The following is a 9,167-nucleotide window of genomic DNA, read 5'->3' on the forward strand; positions in this document are numbered from 1 at the left end:
TAAAGATTTAAAGTACGAAAGTTGATAATATACAGTTATATAACTTTAATTATTTTGATGATAATAATATTTCTATTAATTTAAATGATATAAATATATAGTACGAAATTATTATTATTATTATTATTATTATTATTATTATTATTATTATTATTATTATTATTACTTGCTAAGCTACAACCCTAGTTTGAAAAGCAGAATGCTATAAGTTTAGCGGCTCCAACACGTAAAATAGTCCTATGGAGAAAGGAAATAAGGAGAAATGAAATATTTTCAGAACAGTAACAACATTAAAATAAATCTTTCCTATATAAACTATAAAAAAATTTACCAAAACAAGAGGAAGAAAAATTAGATAGAATAGTGTGCCTGAGTGTACCCTCAAGCAAGAAAACTCTAACCCAAGATAGAGATGATATACAATTTTATCATTTTTATAATAATAATAATAATAATAATAATAATAATAATAATAATAATAATAATAATAATAATGATTTTAATCATTTTAATATAAAAAGTTGAAAGGATGAAAGTTAATAATATACAATTTTATAATCTTGATAATAATAATAATAATAATAATAATAATAATAATAATAATATTTATTATTATTATTATAATAATTATTATTATTATTATTATTATTATTATTATTATTATTATTATTGATGATAAAAATTTAAAGGACGGAAGGTAATGATATACAATTTTATAATTTTAATAATTTTGATAATAATAATAATAATTCTATTAATTTCAATGAAAAAAACTTGAAGGACCAAAGTTGATGATATATTATACAATTTTATAATTTTTTTTTTCAATTTTGATATTGATATTTCTATTAATTTCAATAATAAAAATTTAAAGGACGAAAGTTGATAATATACAATTTTACAATTTTGATAATAATATTGTTAATTTCGATAATAAAAAAGGAAAGCGAGAAACAGGATAATATACGATTAGAATCATTGAAAGTTTATTAATGCGATTAGATAAAAATAATTTCAAAAAAAGTCAAAGTGAAAAATCATATTAGTAATATCGGTGGAACTCCAAAAGTTCAAACTTGTAGCGAATGTTTTTATGTTGAATAGGCTGACATAAGTCTCTTTTTATAGTTTAAATATGAAAGAACTATTTTAATGTCCTTACTGGTCTTAAAGTGTTTTACTTTAATTGTTCATTACTTCTCTTGTAGTTAATTTATTTCCTAATTTCCTTTCCTCACTGGATTATTTTCCCTGTAGGAGGCCTTGGGATTATACAGTAACATCCTGCTTTTCCCACTAGGGTTATATCTTAGCTAATGATAATGATAATAATAATAATAATAATGATAATAATAATAATAATAATGATATGAATAATAATAATAATAATAATAATGATAATAATAATAATAATAATAATAATATCAGAAAAAAATTCTTTAGAAATATATTTTAGTAGACTAAAGACAAATTTAGTGATCCACTCAAAATAGCAGTTCTAACATTTTAAAAGTTAATTCTCAGTCAATAAATTTGACAACAGTCTTTTACATTTTATTTCTTTGCATTATTATTTTTATTATTATTATTATTATTATTATTATTATTGTTGTTGTTGTTGTTGTCATTATTATTATTATTATTATTATTATTATTATTATTATTATTATTATTATCATTATTATTATTATGATGATGATGATGATGATTATTATAATTATTATTAGTATTATTGTTGTTGTTGTTGTTGTTGTTGTTGTTGTTATGATTATTATTATTATTATTATTATTATTATTATTATTATTATTATTATTACTACTACTACTACTAACGCTAGTCTACCAATAGGCAAAACCACATGACAGCTAGTTGGACCTGGCATGGAAAATGAAAGTTGAGAACAGCAAAAGTAACATTAACGAGAAGACAACAAAATAGTGAGAGTGATTTGCTTGAATGGTGATCGTGAACAGTCAATTTGTCAAATGAAGTGTGGACTTGTCAGATAGATTACTCGAGTGTATGTGTGTGTGCATGTGTATGTATGTGTGATGTACACGCATGCATTTTCAAAGATATAGCATCCTCCTTTTCCAACAAGGATTGTAGCGTAGATAATAATAACAACAACAACTACTACTACTACTACTACTACTACTACTACTACTACTACTACTACTACTACTAATAATAATAATAATAATAATAATAATAATAATCGACATAAATAAAAAATTACATTACCGGACATTGCATAGATATAAAACAATCAGATGATTGGTGAGAAAAAATTTGATTTCATACAATGTCACTGGCAGTATTATCTGGTGGTTATATTTCCTGAATTATATAGATATTTTCAAATACACTTTCCCCTTTGTCTATGTTGACAAGCCTTAATCCGAATTGAAAACAAACGAAGGAATCATTGATATTTTCATTTCTACTGCTCCCTTATTTATAAACTGATACGCATGGATATATTATCTCTCCTTTATTTAACATTTGATTCACAGTTAGAAATTATTAGAAGGCAGTCTATTGAAAACGCCACTACCTTATTAACAAGCGATGGATAGTTTAGGAGAATCTGTAGGGCTACCTGCTGAGTCATCAGCAACCATTGCCTGGCCCTCCCTGGTCTTAGCTTTAGACACCGTAGGGGATAGTGCTAACAGTGCTCCTCACCCTTTACTCTATAGACCGTACTGTATAGTCTTTGGCAGCATCCCTTTTAACGGCACCTAGTTGCAACTACTTTTTAGCCCTCTGCTTCACGTGTAACCCCGCATCCTATCTTCCAATATACTGTTCAACTCCTTATAAGTTTTACGTCACTTCGGTGTTGAATGGTATCCTCGGCTGATAAACAGACAGACAGATAGACAAATCGAACAAAAACCTTAACGTTTTTTGAGTAACTTATAATTATCGTGTATAAACGAGTAAGTCACGTTGCAGTTTGCAACAATTTCTGTGACTGTTGATATTTATCAGTTTTATCCGTTTTTTTTTATTTTATTCCTATAACCGTCTTTGTTTCAAGGGGCGATTCTGTCGCTGCCTTTGGTGTTAGACCCCAATCTTTTTCTTTTCCTTTTTCTTCAATTTATTTCGGATCTTTAGATCTGAGCTGTACAAAAAGGTATTAAGCCATAGAATATACAAAATCTCACTACAAAAAGTTTTGGGAATTTTCAAAAAGTTTCAAGAATTTTTCTAAGTCCTAAGAATTCTTCTAAAAATTTCAAGACTTTTTCTAGAAGTTTTAAGATTTTTTTTTAAGTTTTAAGAATTTTTCTAAAAGTTTTAAGTATTTTTCTAAAAGTTTTAAGACATTTAAAAAAGTTTTAAGAATCTTTTTAAAAGTTTTAAGAATCTTTCTAAAAGTTTTAATAATTTTTTAAAAAGTTCTGTGAATTTTCCAAAAAGTTTTGAGAAATTTCAAAAATTTTAAAAATGTTCAAAATTTTTTTAGAACTTTCAAGTTTTAAGAATTTTTTTAAAAGTTTAATGATTTTTTCTTAAATTTTCAAGAATTTTTCAATCTTCTGATAATAAACAATAAATATTTATGCTTTTTGCCTTTGTTTTACCAAAATTACCCCAAATTCCATAAAATCCACTAGTAACCGAAAAGTCTTACTTCTCTTAAAAGTCTTCTTGTTCTAGAAAGTCGTTTCTCTAAAACGCCCTAGTTCTCTAAAATTCCATTTTTTTCATAAAAGTCTTATTTTTTAAAAGGCTTATTTCTCTAAAGTCTTATTTCCCTAAAAGTCCTATTTCTCTAAGATATCTATCTATTTACTAATGCACTTCCCTCAATTTTGGGGGAAACGGACATGAAAAAAGGAACTAAATATATTTCTCTCAGAAGTCTTATTTCCCTAAAAGTCCTATTTTTTTCTTAAAAGAAATCTTATTTATCTAAAATGTCTTATTTCCTTGAAAAGTCTTCTTCCTCTAAAAAGTCTTTATTTCCCTAAAAAAAGTCTTATTTCTCTCTCTCTTAAAAAAAGTAACATTTCCCTACAAGTCATATTTCTCTGAAAAAGTCTTATTTCACTAACAGTCTTATTTCTCTAATAAGTCTTATTTCATTAAAAGTTCTATTTCTCTGAAAAGCTTTTCCCTAAAAAAATTTATTTGCCTAAAAGTCCTATTTGCCTAAAAGTCCTATTTCCCTAAATAGTCTTATCTCGTTAAAAGTCCTATTTCTCTGAAAAAGTCTTATGTCCCCAAAAAGTCTTATTTCCGTAAAAAGTTTTATTTCCCTAAATATTCTTATTTCTTTACTCAACAAACAGAAAATGACCTTAATACTGAAACGCGCAACCCATCAGAAGCAGACTTTTATTTTTTAAGTTTCGTAAAGCACTGTTGATGGAAATCCTTGAACAGTTTGCAGAGTAATTTCTGCAAGCTGGACTTGAGCCACTTTACTGGACTTGAGTAACTTTATAACTTCCGGTAGAGAAGGTATAGCATCGAAAGTGTCTGATTTCTGGTCAGTATTAGGTTTAAGTAGATTTCTGATTTTTTTTCTTTCTTTATTATTTTCCAAGGACGTGATACATTTTACCTGAGGATATTAGTCTATTTGCTACTGTCTTTCCTATGTTTTTCTCTTCAGCAAATTGGTATCATACTTAACTGAATAATAATAATAATAATAATAATAATAATAATAATAATAATAATAACAATTAGTTCTAGCAGCACAGGCAAAATACATAAAATTAGAGATTTTATTTAGCTATGTAAATTAAATAGAAAAGGAAAATATGTTCAAAGTTCATCACGGTGTTGAATTAGTGTTTTACACACACACACACACACACACACACACACATATATATATATATATATATATATATATATATATATATATATATATATATATATATATATATATATATGTATATGTATATATATATATATATATATATATATATATATATATATATATATGCATATATATATATATATATATATATATAATTTATATATATATATATATATGTGTGTGTGTGTGTGAGTGGTTGTGTGTGTTGATATATATAATTGTAAAGATGTGTGTTTATGTGCTTCGAGGCTTTACAAGCCACAGTTTCAGACTTCTCTCAAAGCACTTTTGCATTCGTACTTTTCCTATCCTGGCCCCACACATGCTCACCACATAACCTTTACCTGCCGCCAATACAAGAAAGAGCCCGTGTCTTGCATAAGGCAAGGCGTTCTTAAAAGAACGAACGAACAAGCCACAGAGTTTTCCCCTGTCACACTTAGTCTCACCCAAACTGACACATCATTTTTAGCTTCCATGTGTGTTTAGAATCTCCAGCTACCTCAGACATATAATTATCCTTTGTCCCTTTTGTTACTTCGCATCCTGCCTTACATCTCTCTCTCTCTCTCTCTCTCTCTCTCTCTCTCTCTCTCTCTCTCTCTCTCTCTCTCTCTCTCTCTCTCTCTCTCGTGTGTGCACACGTACATAAATGTATGTATGTCTATATGTACAAATTGGTAAATAATATCCTAGTGGTGTCTAAATATAAAAAATAGCATCTCGTCAGCCAAACTGAGCTCCAGATAATTTTCAGGATAACTCTAAAACTGCATTTACGTTTTTCCATTGGATATCTGATAAAATAAACATACACACACACACATCTAAGGACGATCCTGATATATTCACACATTTGCGTGTGCTCCTAAAAGGAATTAGAATAAGATATATGTGTTAATTCGCCTGGCGCCGATTTTTCAGTACAGTACAGTCCCCCATGTTACTTCTGTTAAGAAAATGGATTTCCTTGTTTATGTTCGAGTATGCAAGAAAATCTGTGCTATAATGTTAAATCATATTTACTGTTAGTTCAGTCAAGATTAATAAATAACTTGATTTTAAGTTCATTGTAAATTTCGATAAACATTAATTAAAAATTTCATTGGCTCCTTAAACACAATATTTGTGAATTTTTCTCCAAGCGCGAGAGGACATAGCCATGATTTTAAGGATGCCGTAGACTGAAGATAAACTTACAAAGAAATGCTATCTGTTTAGTCATATATATTATGTTTGAAATAGTTATCTATCTGTGTAAATTAGTGCATTTCAATGTCACTAGATATACGCCACTATAGCCAAGTCAAATGTCTTTTAAGCACAACGTGTGGTATATTTTTATCATGATTCTGTTCGTCTATTGTGAAACATTTTTAATTAATGCTTTCATAAAAATATGAATTATATTTGATTTATTCTTTGCGAGTATTTATTATCATTCAACTCACAATTAAGTGTATTTTTTATCCCAGTCATTTCCCGAATTTCGCAAGGGACTATCTGAGGAAATCAAGCACAGCTGAGATCAGGGTTGCCACAATGGACTACAAGTAGCCAGCTGAGCTACTTTTCAGTCAAGATCTCGCCACTAAAGACTTATGTGCTACTTTTAAAATGTGTATGACAAAATTAAGCTAACAATCAGAGGAGAATGTTACCTGTTATTATATTGATTTGTGGAATTAATGACGACCCGTGTTGAGCGAACATGTAAATGATTATAACAGACAAAACGTGTGATCAGTCCTACATGCTGAAATTATTCATTTATTCCATTGTTTGCTGCTAGGCTTTTGCCTGTTTCTTAAGTTTGTGATGCCCTTCTTACAATTTCCAATATGGTACAGAAATTCCCATATTAGTTATCAAATTATGACGATTTTTATTGACTTCATTTCTGTCATTGGCTCTGTGTCTTAACCCTTTGTTTACAAACTCAGATATAAGAAGTTAGTTTGATATTTAAACGTATTGATTTTTAAATAAATAATAGATCCCGAAGAGTAGTATTGATGGTCACAATTAAGGAATTCACTCTCTGGTGTTCCTCAGGGCAATGTTCCTAGCCCAATACTTTTCATATCACACACGCATAATATGTAGTTTGGTCATTAAATGAGTTTTTTTGCAAATAATGCTCTATGCTTCGATCTCATCTCCTGACTTGTGTTTACTAAATCTCTTGACATATCTGGCTAAAATTAGTGCAAGGTGCTAATTATTATTATTATTATTATTATTATTATTATTATTATTATTATTATTATTATTATTATTATTATTATTATTATTATTAATAATAGCTAAGCTACAATCCTAGTTGAAGTTTTTCAAGATTCTTTATAATTTTTTAAACAATCATGAACAGTGTTCTCTTATTTGACCTTCAGTATCCACCATTTTAAATTGTTAGGAAAAAAAGTTCTATCAAAACTTATCTCTGACTTTGATATTAATAGTAATATTAATAATGATAATGGCAAGGAGATGACTTTGATGATATCCGGGTGGTTTTAGTCACGTTGGCTCAACTTACTCTGCAATGGAAGAACACCCGTATATTTAAGGCGAAAATATTGCAACAGTGCCCGTGTTCTTGTTTTAATATATCGCGAGATGGACACACCTGGGATGTTAGAAGTAGGCCTACAGTAGGCTACCAGTTTTGGATTCTATTTTATATTAATTATTTAATGGTATATCTAGATAAATGTTCCTATTATTTCCCCTGTTATTATAGGAAAAACTACTTTTAATTTGTTTTATATGTCCTGGAATACTTAAGTATAAATAACTCACTGCACAAAAAATATATAAAATGTTATATAATATGCCACCTTTTGCCAATGTGCAATCCAGCTTTTGCAATTATTTATCTATTCTAGATTTTAGACGCCTGTACTAAGGCTTAGGCTGTGATATCATTTAATCCTGTATTAGATTAGAGAATCAGTTTGAACTTTGAGAACATACATTTTCTAATCCTTATTTTGTGGTAGTCCTAGGCCTAATCCCAGAGTAGAATTCAAACTGATAACATAAGTTTGCTCACTTTGTTGTTCGAAAACAATTATATGCTGTGTTATAAACTAAGAATTGGCGAGTTTTGAAATAGTTTTAAACTCGCTGAGTTTAGATTATACATCAAATTAGTCTTGGGACGTACAGTAGCCACTGTACCATGGCCTTACACTGTCTTGGATTAGAGTTCTCCAGCTTGAGGGTATACTCGAGCACGCTGTTCTGTCTTATTTCTCTTCCTCTTGTTTCTTTGAAGTTTTTATAGTTTATTCATGAAAGCTCTAATTTAATGTTATTAGTTCATAGAATATCCTCTTTGGATTGTTAATTATTTATCTTGTAGTTTATTTATTTCCTTGTTTCCTTTCCTCACTGGACTATTTTTCCCTGTTGGAACCTTTGAGTGTATGGCATCCTGGTTACATAATAATAATAATAATAATAATAATAATAATAATAATAATAATAATAATAATAATTCATTACTTTTTTGTAGTTCATTTCCTTGTTTCCTTTCCTTACGGGGCTATTTGTCCCTATTGGAGCCCTTGAGGTTATAGCATCCTGCTTTTCCAACTAAGGTTGTAGCGTAGCTTGTGATAATAATAATAATAATAATAATAATAATAATAATAATAATACCTTAAAACCCTTTCGAAGGATAGAAAAGGACACTTGGCTACTTTCACGAAAAACTAGCCACTTCCATCCCATCCTCTGGCTACTTCTAGCGACCCTACACCTGGCATCCCTGGCGAGGATAGTCGTCAGCCATCGTATTGTTGTGGACAGGAACATTTATCATTTAGTGCTGAAAAATCTCTTATTTTAAGAGCCCTCCCGTAAAACCATGGCTGTCGCACACACAAACAGAACTGGTCGTTTACTGTTATACCTAAATTACAAGTAGAAGCGAGTGTATATAGGCGGCCCCACAGTGGTTGTCAAATCTTTAAGTCTGGTTGGGCATTTTTAGGGAGATTCCGGGTGAAGAGAAGAAATATCTTATTTATTTATCAAGCTCAGCTTTTTAACCCCCCTCCTTTCTCCCCCTCAATAACCACCCCCTCTCGCTTCTTAACGGAAGTTACTATGGTTATATTAAATCTAATAAACGGTTACCAGACCGATTTTTAGTAAAATTAAATAGGAATTTAGTAGATTATATTTTAAAATTCATTAGATTTAAGCCTGTCGCTCCCATTTTATTTATTAATTTTTCGTAATTTATATTTATAAAGAATCACCCAAAACCCATATTTTCTAAGCAATTCCTATGGGCCCCAAAGCATGAGC

The 9,167-nt window shown here is 29.2% G+C and overlaps 1 protein-coding gene across 1 annotated transcript in view; it reads left to right on the forward strand.

Annotated features, from left to right (window-relative positions):
• The first annotated feature begins 8,607 nt into the window (after positions 1-8,607).
• Aps (diphosphoinositol polyphosphate phosphohydrolase 1 Aps) overlaps positions 8,608-9,167 on the forward strand; it is a 65,041-nt gene continuing 64,481 nt past the window's right edge. The window contains exon 1 of the mRNA XM_068393520.1: positions 8,608-9,167. This exon is cut by the window's right edge and continues 260 nt beyond it. The gene's annotated coding sequence lies outside the window, so the exon portion shown is untranslated.

Source organism: Palaemon carinicauda, chromosome 19 (assembly GCF_036898095.1).
Source record: "Palaemon carinicauda isolate YSFRI2023 chromosome 19, ASM3689809v2, whole genome shotgun sequence".
Classification (NCBI taxonomy): domain Eukaryota; kingdom Metazoa; phylum Arthropoda; class Malacostraca; order Decapoda; family Palaemonidae; genus Palaemon; species Palaemon carinicauda.